Genomic DNA, 17,044 nt, shown 5'->3' on the forward strand with positions numbered 1-17,044 from the left:
GTGGGGAAGATGAGGTAGTTATCCCTTGGATTTTTTGTTTGTGGATAAAGAGTTTCATAGTTTGGCTGCTTGAACAGAGAAGGGTGTGCCACCTATGTTTTTATTTTCTTGCATGGTGGCATTTTGAGGTGAGGTGCCAATCTAGTTCCTTTGTTGAATGTATTTGACAATTTTATTCCTAATGAAGAGCGGTCCCATTCCATGTATCGCTTTTTGGGTGATACAAAGCAGCTTGAATGTGGATCTTCTGGCAACCCGTAACCAATGTAGGGCCTTCAAGGCAGGGGAGATGTGGGCTTGTGGCTTTATAGGCAAGAGCAGTCTAGCAGCAGAGTTCTGAATCCATTGTTGTCTTTTCATAGTTGTTAAAGATGTTCCGTGGTAGAGCCTATTGGCGTAATTGAGTTTTGACAGGACAAGAGAGATAGGAGTATGGACATCCCAGGTGGGGAAAGGTGCGTCGCAGAGTTTTTATAGTAACCAAGCTTGATCTTGCTAGTTTGTCCACTTGGGCATTCATTGATAGCTTGTAGTCCACGGTTATTCGAGGTTTCTTACTTCCTTTGATACTTTAGGTGGTGTTTCCATGTCAACAGGCCAGGCGGCAAGTGGGTCATACTTTTTGCAATCGCCAAACGTATTTCTGTTTTGGAAGCATTCAGTTTGAGATGGCTCTATATCATCCACTGATCCACGACTCAACTGGAGATTTGTGAGTGTTCAATGTCTTTAGGGCTTTCCAGTTTAAGGAATTATGTGTGTGTCATCTCCTTAATGATAGCATGTGAGGTGAAATTGATTGATCAGTGCTGGTAATGACTTCATGTAGGTGTTGAAAAGCATGGGTGAGAGGATAGAGCCTTGAGGGACCCCTGCTTTTGTGAAGTATGGTTTGGATGAGAAAGGGGGGGGGCATAGACTACGAAATCAGTTCTGTTTTGAGATGTGATGCAGTCGAGAGCAGTCTCCTGTATGCCGGCTTCATAGAGTCTTTGTATTAGTGTCATGGTCAACTCTGTCAAAGGCTATCGAACGGTCCAAAAGAAGTAGTGTAGCAACCACATTCCGGTACACTGTCTTTTTAAAGTTGTCCCAGACAGCAATGAGGGCAGATTTTGAGCCTTTTCCTGGGCAGAATCCTGTTTGGAAGTCTGAAAGTATGAAATTATCTTCAATGAGTTGAGTCATTACTTTGCCCAGGAAACGTCCATTTGAAATCGGTCTGTAGTTGTCAGCATTTAAGCGGGTCCAGTTTTGTTTTCTTTAGTAATGGGCATAAGCATGACTTTTTTAGGTCTTATGAAAAGATTCCTGCATTTAAGAAATTTTTGATGATTCTTCTTAATGTTGCCTCAGCAGAGGTAGTTAGAAGAATTGTCTTGAAAGTTAGTGGTGGACAAAGGTCAGAAGGGCTGGCGGAAGGCCTGCTTACTTTGACCAGGTCCATAAATTGATCATGTGATATTTGTTGGAAGGAATGCAGAGACTTGGTTGGCCTACATTTGGAGGTTTTTTTTAAGGTTTGGTGCTGGTGGTTTTTCTCTGTTTTAAATAGGAGTCTAACATGTCTGCTTTGGTTGTGTAATGATTTGTCAGTTTGTCTGTGAAATCTTGAGATGTGGGATGAGATCCTTCAAGCCAATTCTGTGAGAATTGTATAGAATTCTTAAAATAAAAGAAGCAAATAAGGTGTCCTTCGCCACTAACTTTAGCAACACATTTACTTTTGAGATATCGAGCATTTTAAAAATTTACAAAATATGATAAAAGCCTCTTCATATTTCATAAAAGTGTATTTTATTAACATGCTGAGTCATTTCACCTCAGTACATCAGATTATATCAGTGCATTAAGAAGCATTTTTTTACAAATGAGTGTTTTAAGGAACATAGAAATGTTTATGGCTCCTACCACCCTGATACTGTCCATGGTGAACTAAGAAGTAGGTCAGTAAGTCATCGGGATCATGTGGACTCCTCTGAACGGCATGGGTTGTTAATACATATGGAGAATGTTATAGTTTATTAAATCAGACACAGGAGAAGGTTTTGTAACACGCACACACATAACTCAAGTATTTCAAGGTCTTGTTATATGTGATAATGAAGAAAAAGAAAGTAAAGTGAAATTAACAATTCCCTATGATCACACAATTTGGTCAAGAGGGGAAGCTCGGATTGATCCCAGGTTTTCTGGTTCTACATTGTGCAATTTATGTAGTTCCAATTCAGTAATCAAGATGCTCTCTTTTTACACTTGACTCTCCCAAGGTAGCGATAGCGAGCAGAGAAAGCTTACCCCAAGATGAGTAGCAGGACAGCCATTCAGATACTGCATAACACAGTATTGTCAAACCTGTGACTCTTCTCAAGGCTAGGGGCTTAATTTTAGAGGTCAGTATGGAATGAAACCCTAAAAATAACTCTGTAGCTCACTGACCATACCATATACATGCTTCGCTTACCCTATACCATGTAAGGACCCTTTCCCACCCTGCTGTCATAAATGCGGCCCACGGGCACACCACAGACCATACTTTGTGGCCCAAAGGAAAATGTTTGCTAGTACCTATGCGGTAGGAGCTGTGCAGTCAGAGAGTCGTGGCAGGTAGGGAGAGTTCTTGGTGTGGGTGTGGGTGAGAAATTCCATCTATCTGCGTGCAAAACCAGTTTCCCACCTCTGTCTGAAGCAGGTAAAGTACCGACACTTCCTGGAGGTGCTCATTCGTTCGCAGAGCTCCCCATGGGCATTTCCTGGCTGGGCTAACAAGGGACTCAGTTACTGGCAGGTGGAGGTGAGAGTCAAGTCTGAAGACAGAGGACAGGGAGCGGCAGGAGACAAGAGAGAGGTTGGTACCTTACTCCTCACCTAGAATACCAGTACTACAATTCATACAGCTCCACCAGTGCACCTCTATCCAGAGTTACAGCACCCTCTGTTATTCTAACACTAGCACAGTACAGCCATACAGCTCTGCTACAGTGCCGGAGTCCTGGGCATGCTTCTCCAGTACTGGGAACTCCACGACTCTCCCACAGCTCCGCCAGTGCACCTCTACCTGGAGTTACAGCTACCCCTGTTATCACAACTCTAGCACAGCGCAGCCATACAGCTCTGCTACAGCGCCTGAGCCCTGGGCTTGCTTCTCCAATGCTGGGGACTCCACGACCCTCCCACAGCTCCACCAATGTTCCTTGTCCTGGCTCGTCAAACCCTCTGCAGTCTTAGTACTGGGAGTCTTTGATTGCTCTGCCAGTACATCTCTATCCTGACCTTCAATTCTCCTGGCCATTCCAGGATTAGGAGCTCCACACAGCTTATTCAAGTCACCTCAATTTTCATATGAAGATGTGGTGTTTGGGCTCAGTTGCCGACTTTAGAACCTGGGGTCCAGCATTCAAATGCCAGCCTCGACACAGGGCCACTCATCTCTGATTCTGGCCATCTCACACATTCTCCCTATGCATAGATCTGGGTAGTATGTCAGAACAATGCACGCCTGTTCCACGAATATTGTTAGGCCACAAAATTTAAAACAAATGCGTCTTTACCACGCACATCATTACAACAGCATACCTTAGGGAAAGGGCTGGCCTTTGGAACAGTATAATTTATAATTCCACCTCCAGTCTGGGCAACTGTAGGAAAAACGTTAGCCTTTAAAGTCTAATGCATGGTAAAGGAATGTGTGGTAAAGACGCACTTGTTGTAAGGTTTGTGGCCAAACAATATTCACATTTGTTGTAATGCCTGTGTTGTAACGGCAGCTCGTAGTTTGCGCCGTGTTGTAAATGCTGTTTCCTGTAAATCTCTTACCCTTCATTTGCCAATTGTTATTTTATGTTGTGTTGTGTTATGAAGATTTGCAGAGTGTAATATCCCCCGGGAGGGTATCCTGACGTATCCAGGCATTGAGCAGGTGTGAGTCTAGTCAAACCAAGAGCCTAGTACGACTACTCGAAAGAAAGGCCACAGGCAAGCCCGTCTGCACCTGTTGGCGCCCAGTGCACGCCCAGCACCAGGACCCCTGCCCGTTCCCCCCCCAGACCTACACAAGAGATCAGCTGCTCAAGCTCAATACCGGTGAGTGTTATAACCCAACCATACTGAGTATCTGAACAAAGGGCCAACTAAATGCAATTCCTGTGGCCTTATGGTTATGCACTCACTTAGTAAACACACATATGGTAAAGATAACAATGGTACACCTCCTGCAATAACGAGTAGTTATGACAGAGGTGAAGAGCTAAGAGTCACTCTAGCACCGCCAAGATCCTTAGATACCAGTAAAATGGACATCTGTATAGGTGGAAGCGCCTCTCAGCGCTTTTCTGCAGATCCAATACAGTGTTTTGTTGAATACCAGATCTCTGATAAAGCATCATTTCGAATTTGAATGTATGATGCAACTCTCAAACCCAGATCTTGTTTTTCTAACAGAGACATGGGCTAATGATGTATCAGAACCTGATTGGAACATCGCCATACCTGTGGGATATCAAGTAGCCCGTGCAGACGGGAAAGGGTGGGGGGCATTGCCATATTATATCGGTCTCATTTTAATGTTAGAATTGAGCCCACTCAACAATTAGAAGCGGAGGCCTTGATTTTTAATATTAAAATTAACAATTCTTTGTCCTTTCCGGGTTAACTTCTTTACCGGCCACAGGGGTAAGGTCCTCGTTTACCCTCTCACTCCAGACTCTTTTAGAATCTTGTCTAGAATCTCCTACTTTTACAATTCTAGGGGATTTAAATTTTCACCTAGTAGCTAATAACAATTCAGATACTGCCACGTTGCTGGACAATCTTGCAGACTACGGTTTGACCCAGATTGTTTCGAAATCCACGCATAAGGCTGGCCATACTTTGGATGGCATTTTTACTAATAATGCTAACATTGTGTTGGTTAACACTCTGCCCCTGCCATGCACTGATCATAAAGCAGTACATTTTAACATACTAATCCCGAGAAAAAACAGTTCCCACTTGAACAGATCACCTCTTGTCAAATGTACCCTGAAATAGAATTCAAAAAAGAGAATTGGAAGTAGTTCTTGCATGGAACCCCCCAAGGATGTCTCTGACATCGACAGGGCAGCTAGCAAATTTGCCAGCTGGATTAGGTCATCAGTAGACCAGCTAGCTTCGGAAATAACTAAGAAATCTCGAAGAAGCCTGCGTCCGCACCCTAGTATAAATATAACACAGATCTTAGACTTATCAAAACCAAATGTAGGCGATTCGAACGGTTATGGAGGATTGTTTATAGTAAGGAAAGCAAAGTGGTCTATAATCTTGTCCTGGAGGAATATAAAGAAGCTATCAAAAAAGCTAAAACAGTATTTTTTACAACAAAAATAGACGCAGCCAAAAACTCCTCCAAGGAGCTTTTTAAAACAGTTACGGTTCTATCTAAACGGCAGCCGGATAACACATTTACACCTGTTCACATTTTCTGTGACAATTTTGCTACCTTCTTTTAAACCAAAGTACAGATAGTTTATGATGAACTCCTTAAGACATTAACTAATTCCATTCAAAACAATGAAAATACCATGGAGGATAATCTAACCCGCTGTAGCTTGTCTAGGATCTCTACTCTAATGATAGAGACAGTCAATGATCTGCTATTATTGACCAAGTCAAGTTCTCCTACTGACCCATGTCCTCCTGCTGTCATGCATCTGGTCTTTGAAAAAATCAGTGCACATTTGGCTACTCTCTTAAACGAGGTTATAATTTCTGATACTTTCCCGTAGTCATAGAAAAAGGCATGTATTAGACCTATCCTGAAGAAACCCGCCTTGGATCCCATTGAGGTGAAACACTATCCCCCAATGTTGTATCTACCAATAACGGCCAAAATCCTAGAAAAATAAATTAACATGAAACTCATGACTACTTAGATTGCCACAATCTCTTAGATTCCACCCAACATGGTTTCAGATCTCGCCATTGCTCAGAGTCAGCCCTGATTATGGCCAAAGAGGAGATCGGTAGACAGCTGGATGGGAGGGGAAGAGCCGTCCTTATCCTGCTTGACCTAACAGCAGCATTTGATACTGTTAACCATGTGGTACTGATGCGGCGGATGAAGGCAATAGGTATTGAAGAGACAGCATTAACCCTACTCAGATCTTCATGGCATCCAGGGAGCAGAAAATCTATTGGGATAATCTCAAATGAGAAAACTTCTGCCTCCCTTGTGGAGTACTACAAGGCTCAGCTTTATCACCAACCTTGTTCAATATCTATGTCATATCCCTGGATAAACTAATAAAAGATCACGGTCTTACGATGATCTCATACGCAGGCGATACCCAGATAGTTGTATCTGTAGCGCAGCGGGTGGACGCCACAGCCCTCAGCTTTCACAATTGTCTAAATTCCATTATGGCCTGGTTGAATTTACATTTTCTCAAGCTTAATACTGAGAAAATTGAGGTCATGGAGTTTGGGCAGGGTCCATCCATATGGAGCCAATTGTGGGGGCCATCTGAGGCAGGTAGCTGCCCAGTCCATCTACTAAGGCAAGAAATCTTGGAATACTAAGTTTTGGAAAACAGATTAATCATCTAACCTCCTCCTGCTTTTTTATTATATTGAAAATGTTGCAGAAATCTTGCCTTTTATTCAAATGAGCCTCGGGAATAATGTAATGGGAGCTCTTGTCCTCTCAAAAATTGATTATGGAAATGCGTTATTCTTGGTAACTGACAAATGCCAGACCGCCAAACTACAGTCCTTGCAGAATGCTGCAGCGCAAGTACTACTTGATGTTCCCAAACATCACTCCATTTCCGCTAGTATCATGCAGCTTTATTGGCTCCCAATCCAACAGCGAGTAGAATTCAAATGTCTGTGTCTTGTGCATAAGGCGCTGTTTGGTGGGGGAGCCACTGATATTCAGAATCTATTCTCCTGGTACTCCCCACAGCGAATTTTAGATCGGCCAAACTTCAAAGAGCCAGAAGGGGAGGCAAAAGCCTCTTCCATCAAGCAGCCAAATTGTGGAACAAGCTACCAACCACAATTAGGCTGCAGTCCAACAGGCTTCTCTTTAGGAAACTGGTTAAGACCGGGCTTTTCCCGCCACAATAAACTTTGGTCGCACATGGGCAACTGCAACAAGTCACTCCTAGCGCCAAGACGCCTAGGCAATTATGCGTTTTATAAATATGTCACTCACAGGTGGGGGTACTTGGCAGGGTGGTGTGAGGGTGTCATGTAGGATGGAGAAGGCAGTGGGTGGATGTCCTGTGAGAAGCTGCCCTCATCTGACTGCGTGGGTGCAGCCGGACCCAGGTACAGACTGCAGTTTCCATTCTACAATGCCAGGAAACCACTGTAGTGGGGAAGGGTTTGCACTGACCTACCCTGTTAATAGAGTCCCCACCACCCAACAAACCACACAGCAGCAGAGGAGGAGGGGTGCATGGGGTGAGTACAGGAAATAGGCCAAGTAAAACTGGAGGGAGCGGGAAAGGAGAAAACTGGTGAGAGAGAACGAGGAAGAGATGGATTAAAAACAAGAAATGAGAGGCCCCAGGCAAACTTTTATTTACACCGGAGCAATTGGAGTAATTACACATTACTCTTGTGATGGAAAATGAATACAATTATTCAATTACTCCAGCTTGGGTAATTAAGAGTCATTTGGGGGCATGAACCCTACCACAGGAGCAGAGGAATAACGATCTAAGAGAGCGAGCGGCTGCTGCTACTGCTGTTTGTGTTCTGTAGCAATTAGTGCATCCTCGGGCCCATTTTGGAGGCACTGGAGCATTTTTATTTAAGAAAATAGCGCAAAATGCTGAATTACGCTGCTCACACATTAAGGCAAAATTATGAGTAATAGCTGTAACTACGCTAGAGAGAATTATGCCAGTTATGCAAACCTCCTAGAAATCAGCAGGATGTGGTCCTGAGCTTGAGGAAGAGGAGGCATAGGAGAGAGAGAGAGAACAGAGACAGAATTAAGTGCATGATACTTTGAAACATGGAAGCGGCAGATGCCAAACCAAACGGGACTCACATAAATTAGAAAATTCCCACATGGGTCAAAGGTTCAAAGGTTCAAAATAAGCTTTATTCGATATTCAAAGAAATATCATATAAGCATACATTATTATACAGAATTTAAAAAACATTATAAATGAACGAAAAGAAACATTATCAATTAAAAAGTCATCCAATACTCAGTAAGAGGTAAAAAATCACTGATAAGGGAACTATTTAAAAAACTGCATTTAGAAACGACAATTAAAAAACAGCAATAATTGGTATCTTCCAAATCAATCTAAAGTTTTCCTAAATTTGATCAATAATTTTAAGAACTGATCCATTATAGTTATCACCTCCCTATCTTCAAGTTCTTGTAAACGCTCGAAGGCAATTTTACACCACCTGAGATTCCATCTCTTGAATAGGGGTAATAAAAGGGCTTTTCTCAATGTCCCGTAGTATTTACAAAAAAGAATGGTGTGAATATTAGATTGTTGTGATATGTTATCACAAGGACAGGAACAGAGAATCCGCGTCCAATCATTACATGTTGGGAAAGTTACAAGTCGGAAGAAGGAACCCAGTCTGAATCTGGTAAGCAGCATCCTCGAGTAACACGGGAAATCCGTAGATAGGTATAATTGTAGGCCCTTGTGTGGTGTCACCCTTTGATACGCCTGGATAGTATTATAATGCTTTTGTGTGTTCCATCTGACTGTTTCCAGGTGGGCCATTAGAGTCTTTCTTAGGATTTTTCTTGGGATGTTTTCCAATAACAAAGGATCTGTAAACCACTCTGGGCGCCCAATTTCAGAAAATAAGTTTTTGACATAGACCAGCCAATTAGATTGGTTGGATTGTTTGGCCCCCTCCAAATTTAGGATGTCTTGTATCACCTCTCTATTGAAAGCAGTCTCAGGAGTAGTCCAAACTTTGTGCCAGAGAAGAGGAGGTTCAGATTTTATAATGTCTGATATATACGGTAAGTCCAGTTCAATGTGCATCGAATACACAGAGGTTGCTTTTGTGGTGGCCAGGAGATACCTTACAAATTGATTTTCCACTATTTGTATCGGTGAGATGTTTTTATCTATTCCCCAAAGGCCAGCCCCATAAGTGGCGGTAGAGGCACATTTTGCTTTGTATATGGTTAGTAGTTGTTTTACCGGCCTTCCCCCTATTTTACCTGCAAAATCACGAAGCCCGCCAATGGCTCTCACAAAAGCAAGTTTCCTCTTCTCTATAGCCGCTTTCCATGATAGTTTTTTATGTAGACAGATACCCAAGTATGTGAATGCCTCCACTGTCTCCAGTCTTTGGCCCTCAATGAAAACGGGGCATGGGTTTTTTTTATACCTTTTGTTACATAGCATTGTATAAGTTTTTCCTATGTTCACTTTGAGGCCCCTATCATTCATAAATACTGTGAACGCTGAGACTGCTTTTTGTAGACCCATTCTAGTCTGGGAGAGAATTGCCGCATCGTCTGCATATAGCAGAATTGGGATCGGTTGGCCTCCTACTTTGGGGAAGTCACATTCGATGTTCTTGAGATGATCACCAATCGCATTTATATAAAGGGAGAAAAGGAGGGGAGCCAAAATGCACTCCTGCCTGACCCCTCTATTGATATTAAAGCGCGGCGAGCACTCTCCCTTCAGTCCAAATCTGACTCTGGCTCCAGCTTCTCTATACAAGGCTTTGATAAAAAGGAGGATTGATGGATCTATCCCAAGCTGATTTAAAATGTCCCATAATTGGTCATGCAGGACGCAGTCGAATGCTGAAGTTAAATCTATGTACGTTATGTACAGACTGCGCTTTTTGGTATCGATATATTTGGACTTGATTAGGTGTAAATTGAGGACCTGTTCAATTGTACCTCTGCCTGACCGGAAACCATATTGTAATGTCGAGAGTATGTTTTTGTCCTCTGTCCAAGTAGTTAATCTTTTGAGGATTATGCGTCCGACAATTTTCATTAAGGTATCGAGGAGGGATATGGGTCTGTAGCACGATGGCGAGTGTCTGTCTCCTTTTTTGAAAATCGGTATTACTATTGCCTCCCCCCATGATGGAAGAAGGTCAAAAGTATTTATAGAGTTTAAAACAGAAGTCAGTAGGGGGGCCCAGAATTCTATTTCAGCTTTATACACATCTGCAAGGATGGCGTCCAGTCCAGGTGCCTTTCCAGCGGGACTTTCCTTGATGGCCAGTTCTACCTCCTCAAGCGAAAAAAGAATTTTACAGGGACTCTCCCGAGATGGGTTTAAGATTGGTGTTGAAGTGCATTCTGATTTAGAGTTATTGGAACATGTGGGTTTGCTATATAGCTTCTGGAAATGAGCCGCCCACGTCTCACCATTTATTGCCATGTCCAAGTTCCTCTCAGGTATTGTTACCCATGGCAGGGGGGAATTGATAAGTCTCCAGAAGGCTGACATGTCCCCGGTTTCCGATGTTGTCACCAAGTTCTGCCATGCTTCCAGTTTCAAGGCCCTTTTTCTATTTTTTATAGCTAGGCGATATTGGGTTCTAGCCTGGCGTATTTCTAGTTGGGGTTTGGGTATGACACGCAGCAAGTTCTTTAGATATTTCAGAGCCATAGAACATTTTTTGTCAAACCACCCTTTATGTACAATAGGTCCTGATTTGAACTGTCACGTCAATAGTTCTTTCAAGGTGGTCTGGATTTTGATGAAAGCTTTACAGATGTCATTAGGGTTGTCCTTATTAGAAAGACAGATATAAATCTCCTCCCTCCTCTTGGTGACTAGGTTTTTGAGAAAATTATTTGGATTGATTTTATTCCATTTAACAGAGTATCCATTATTGGCTCCCATTATAATTGGTTGTTCATAAATAACCTTTAAGGAATTTTGATTCGTGGTTGGCGAAGGTAGCTCGATGGTCATGGACAAAGGATAGTGATCACTATATGGGTGGTCGAGGGTGTTCCAGTCTCGTATTAACGGAGCATGATTTTTTGAGAATAGTATAAAGTCTATGATGGTGTTCATACCTCTGCCATGAAAGGTTGATTTGAGAGGACATGGGGTGTGTAGAAGCTCATTTGCAAAATGTAAGTTAAACGTGGTCACAAAATTATTGAAGAGATCCCCTGATTTTGAGTGCTGAAAATGGTTAAAGGTAGCATTAACGGAGTCCGATTCATATGTCTCAAAGATGTCACAATCATCTCTTATTATGTTTGGGCAGATATGACAATTTAGATCGCCCGAAAAGAATATTACACTCTCTCCGCCCGAAGTTTCTTTGATCGTTAGCAAGGCTTGTTGTAAATTATCCACGGCTTTCTCCAGTTGTTCTACGGTCAGATTGTTGTAAAAGTTGACAATTAACAATAGCAGGGACGGGGCGATATCCATAACAATTATTTGGAAAGAATCTCTAAGTAATGTTTTTCTGATCCTGTGACCAACTACTACACTAATATATGTGCATAGACCCCCTTTATGTCTACCCTGTTTGCTCATAGAAGCCGGTGAGTGAAATGTCTGAAAGCCTTGTAGGTGAATAGGAGAGATCACCCAAGTTTCCTGAAAACACAGGATGGAATACTGGTTAACCACCTTTATCCAGTCCGGTAAAGTAGTTTTTGAGGCAAGTCCCGCCAAGTTCCATGAGAGAAAATGCAGATTGGAGGTTTTATTCCTGACTCCCTTATGGGTCGAGGGTGTGTTATCATTGGCTTTTAAGGCTAAACATGGTACTCTTTTAGGTTTGCCCCTTTCGATAGTTTTTTCTCTATTTCTCATCCCGTAAACTGGGGGTTTTTTATTAGGCCCATTGAATGGATCGTCCTGAGTGGCATAGGAATGGTCAGTTGTACTATCAACTCTCCCGCTACCATGATTTACTTCTTTGACTTGAGAGAGTCATTCTACGTCGTCAATCCCGTAGAGCGGCTCATAGTAGTTGTGACAAGGAACGTTCCAGGTTGGATTAATAAATGGTGAAGGTTGGGCAAATCCCTCAGGGTAATGTCGTGGTGTCGACAGTTGCATGTAGTCATTAAAAGGGAAAAATGGCTGATCTCTTACTCCATGCCTTTGGTGGTGTTTTCTGGATTGAGCAAATGAGAGTTTGTCATAATGAGTTTTAGATCGATATGGCTTTGAAGACATTAAGGCTTCAGGGTAAAAGTAAGCCAGGGGTTTTGGAGATATCGGTCCCTTATTGAAACCAGAGAACCAATCTGTGATGTGTGTAGTGACCCTTGGATCTTTAAAGGTAACGATTACTACATCCCCTTCTATGTCTTTAGGACAAATTCCGACCCAGTTAGTTCTTCGTACCATTATTATATCGCCGTTTATGTGAGGAGGTAAGGGTCTGTTTTCTCTGAGCCAAAAGATCACCTTATTTTTTAGGCTGTGATGGTTTTCATATCCTCCTGTAGCAGATAATGGTGCAACCCCCGTTAAAACAATAACGTTCTGTGATGCAACAGGGGGTAGGTCGACATATCTTTCACGTGCGCGATTTTCATGTTGGACGGCAGACTTAATTTTTTCTGGTGTGGGTTGTATATTGCCCATTTTTGCCGAAGCTATGGGGGAATTAATTTGTGTCGAGTGTGGGTGGGTGTTAGAAGACACTTTTGGGGGGGGAACTGGATTGTGGATAGTTGCCATCTTCTTTATTGAGTCTGATGGTTGGGTTTTTTGCTGATTTGAAGCGGTTGTTTGCTTCGTAAAATTTTGAACCTGGGTCACTTTTTCTTTGTTGGACTTTTTTCCCCCAACTATCGGTGTAGTGGGCTTTACAGTGGGCATTGTAGGTTTTGCTACGTGATTGGTTTTGTCTCCACTTTTTAAGCTCGAATCAGCATCTGGGGCCCACTTACCAACTTGGTTTTTGGTCAGGGTTCCTGAGAGAGTGTCCACTTGAGTGGCTATTCTCTTCACTCTCTCGAGTATTGGTATTAATAGCGCCATGACGAGATGTTCCATTGCGTCCACAAAGTCTTTAATTATAGGGGGGACACAGGAAGTAAGTGTTTCCCGCGGTACTGTGGCTGTTCCCTCTACAATTTGTAGTAATTCTTTGGTTAGTTGGTCCTTGGCCGATTTTTGGGTTTTAAGAATGCCTTTCACTGGGGCTCTTTTTCGTCGTTTTTTAGGTGGAGATCGGATAATGACCTGTTTCTTTTTGGATTGATTTTTGGGGTTTGAAGCTTTATCTAACTTTAATACAACGGGTAAGGGTTGAAACATGGTTAACTGTTGTGTGCCCAAGGAAGAAGGAATTTCAATTATATCAGGCGCAACAAACTCTGCAATCTTTGGCAAATTTGGAGTGACCAAGTCAATAAGGTCAGTGGGTGCAGTGATTGTGTTATTAGCTGATTTTAAAGGGGATGGGGCAGATGATCCATTGTTTGGGGGAAAATAGGATTGGAACACTGATGGGACGTTATCAGTGTTCATTAGGTCATCATCTGTGTTTTTCAGGGTCGAATTAAGTGGGAGAGGCTCCGGGGTAAGTGTCAAGGCCGGATCTAGGATGGTGTTTTTGAGTTGCTCTATGGATTGTCGCCGTGCAATACGACGCTCTACCAGGGCCAGGTCTCTATCTATTTCGCCCGTTGCTTTAAAAAAGAATTTGTCCAATGGTCCCAGGATAGAGCTCCCTTCTGGAGTTGATTGGGCTTCAGTTCCCGATTTAGCCATGATCCTAAATCGTAGGGGTGTATGTGACTGATACACAGGTTATGGGGGTGGCCCAGCCCGGCCTTATCTGGCCTTGGAGGGCCGTAGAGGGCCCGCCCTTTGCCCGGGCTTCGCCCCGGGCGTCCCGCTCGCGTCCCGCGACGCTGGGGGCTATCCGCTTTATTATGCCCCTCCCGGCGCGTATGACGCGTCGGGGAACGCGCCGCCGCTGAGGCTGTCGGGATATGCAGTCCCGAGGCGGCGGCGCGGCTGGTGGCGGTGTTGGCGATCTGCTCGGGTCCACTCGCTCTCCCCAGGCACCTCTTGACGATCAGGCGCTGTCAGGTAATGAAATGCACTTTGTTTAGCTGGAAAAGGCTCCCCCCGCTCCACCGAGGGCTATCCGCTTTATTATGCCCCTCCCGGCGCGTATGACGCGTCGGGGAACGCGCCGCCGCTGAGGCTGTCGGGATATGCAGTCCCGAGGCGGCGGCACGGCTGGTGGCGGTGTTGGCGATCTGCTCGGGTCCACTCGCTCTCCCCAGGCACCTCTTGACGATCAGGCGCTGTCAGGTAATGAAATGCACTTTGTTTAGCTGGAAAAGGCTCCCCCCGCTCCACCGAGGGCTATCCGCTTTATTATGCCCCTCCCGGCGCGTATGACGCGTCGGGGAATGCGCCGCCGCTGAGGCTGTCCGGATATACAGTCCTGAGGCGGCGGCGCGGCCGGTGGCGGTGTTGGCGATCTGCTCGGGTCCGCTCGCTCTCCCCAGGCACCTCTTGACGATCAGGCGCTGTCAGGTAATGAAATGCACTTTGTTTAGCTGGAAAAGGCTCCACATGGGTCACAAAAGCAGTAATATGTCTGCAACTCTTATGTGAGGATACCTGATGGTAGGCAGATCTTAAGTCTATAGTTGAGAACCATTGCATGTTCCTAGTGACAGATAGCAATTATGATATTCTGGGAAGAGGGAACACATCAACAAAAACATTCTTATTAAGCTCCTACAAGTCCACACATAGACGAATCCGGCCATTGGCCCTACGTGCGACAACAAGAGAAGTGACCCAGTCTGAAGATTCGATGCATTCAATAAGATCATTGTCCACCAATTTCAGAATTTCAGTAATCACCTCTTCTTTCACACTCAAAGGGATGTTCCTTACTTTATGGATACATGCCCATGCAGTCTCTTTAAGCACAACTTTGTGTGAAAATCCCTTGAGTTCACCCACACTCCCAGAGTAAACTCCAGGGAACTTAGAAACACCTTCTACACACATATGCGTATCCTCTTTGACATCACTCAAACTGACCACTGGATCAGGGCTGTTAGGATCGATTAAGTTACCAAGTTCCCCTTGATCCCACCACCCCAAGACTCACGGGCCAGAGGTTGACACATAACGTTTGCACTCAGCACATCTACCCTTAAACTCAAAAGGTAGTTTGCAAAATCCAAATAGATCAATTGTTTAATCTGTGTAACTAACAGGATGGATATACCGAACTTCTAACCCATCCCCCAGTTTCTCCTTGAACGAATCCACCCACGAATTCTGATTGATAATGCTAAAGGGTGAACCGGAGTCAGCCATTAGAGTACCAGACACACCCCCAGCCATGATCTTGGAAACAGTTTTTTTCCCTCAGTTTACTTTCAGCTCCTAAAGCCTCTACCTCCCGTATACACATAATCTGTAAACCCTCTACATCATACCCCAAACTCTCCTCCGCTTGTTTTAATTCCTCAACAATACATTTCACAGAATTGGTTTTGCAACACACACATGCATAATGCCCAGTTATCCTACATTTGGCGCATTTCTGTCGAAATCCAGGACATCTTATGTCATGTGCCAGATGGGATGAGCTACCACACCTGTAGCACTTTCCTTTCAAGTCTGCAAGCTTGTCTCTTTGGTTTGGCTTGGATCCCCCTTTTTCTTTTCCCTGGACTTTTTCAGTCTTCTTTTTTCCTTGTTCGCTAATACGAGAGTGACTCCCTTTCCCCAATTTGACCATTTCAGCAATAGAATCAAGCTTACTTGAAGCAACAACTGTTTTAGCACATCTTGCAGTAAGTTCTGCTTTAGAGATGATAGTGATAGTTTCACGTAAACTGGCATCGCCATTGAGCCAAAATGTATCTTGTAGGTGAGAGTTGTTGCAATGCATCACTAATTGATAACGGATCACCTCTTCTTCTAAAACACCAAACTTGGAAGGTAGAGACAATTTCCTTAAGACTGCTACGTAATCTTCAACCTTCTCACTAACCCCTTGTTTGCGATGGTAAAAGTTAAAGCGATGTACAACTTTGCATACAGTGGGCACAAAATAAGCATCTAAATCCTCTCTAGCATGTGTAAAAACATCACCATTATCACCTGATCTGGGTTTCTTATCAATTCGATTATAAACCCTTAAACCTCCAGGGCCCAAGCAGTTTAAGAGGATTATTTTTTCCTTTCAGAAGATAATTCTTTGCTTTCAAAAGTGTCAATGTAATTTATTAAATAATCCTTCCATTCTTCCCATCTCACACTGCTAATTTCGCCATCCTTCACCATGAAGGGTTGAAGAGCCGGGAGATTCATAGTAGCCATATTGGATAGATGCTAATAAACAATTGCAAAAATAGGATCGTGTCAAAAGGATCGTGTCAAAGTAATGTAAAATGTACAAAGAAAACACACCTGAGCACAAAATTTGAACAGAAAGTACCTTTGAAGGTTCGTTGAAAATCTTTAGGTATTTCAAGCATGTAAGAAGCAATTAACAAGTGTGCGTGTCACACTTGAAGAATGTAAAGTGCCAACTTATATGACACGTGGGTGTGCGTGTTACCGTAACTGAGGCAAAGGTGGGCGGGGCTTTATCCTTAGGTAACACGCAAGGTGAGCGTGTCACCGTAGCTGAGGTAATGAAAGTATTTGAGCCACTCTGGAGCCCTGGAGCAACTGTACCAAGGAACTACCCAAGGTGAAACCCAAGAGCAGCTGCAGAAGGGGAACAAGCATTTACAATGCAATGGTCTCGGCATCATTAAAGGAAGAGCTATTGGCATTGCTCATGACATTTCTTTTTTTTTCTTTAAATCATAAACAAATGACATTGTCATTTACATTGCCAATACACAGCGCTCTGCACTCAACAGCACACACCGCTCTGCACACTCACTCTGCATTCTGTGCTCACTCCTCTGCACACTCACTCTGCATTCTGCGCTCACTCCTCTGCACACTCACTCTGCATTCTGCGCTCACTCCTCTGCGCTCGCAACTCTGCATTCTGCGCTCGCAACTCTGCATTCTGCGCTCGCAACTCTGCATTCTGCGCTCGCAACTCTGCATTC

At 43.7% G+C, this 17,044-nt stretch overlaps 1 protein-coding gene across 1 annotated transcript in view; it reads left to right on the top strand.

The window, feature by feature from the left end:
* Positions 1-2,737: 2,737 nt before the first annotated feature.
* LOC147678721 (uncharacterized) overlaps positions 2,738-17,044 on the top strand; it is a 129,671-nt gene continuing 115,364 nt past the window's right edge. Inside the window, exon 1 of the mRNA XM_086945718.1 lies at positions 2,738-2,848. The gene's annotated coding sequence lies outside the window, so the exon portion shown is untranslated. The remainder of the gene's footprint in view (positions 2,849-17,044) is intronic.

Source organism: Lissotriton vulgaris, chromosome 12 (genome assembly GCF_964263255.1).
Source record: "Lissotriton vulgaris chromosome 12, aLisVul1.2, whole genome shotgun sequence".
NCBI classification, from domain to species: domain Eukaryota; kingdom Metazoa; phylum Chordata; class Amphibia; order Caudata; family Salamandridae; genus Lissotriton; species Lissotriton vulgaris.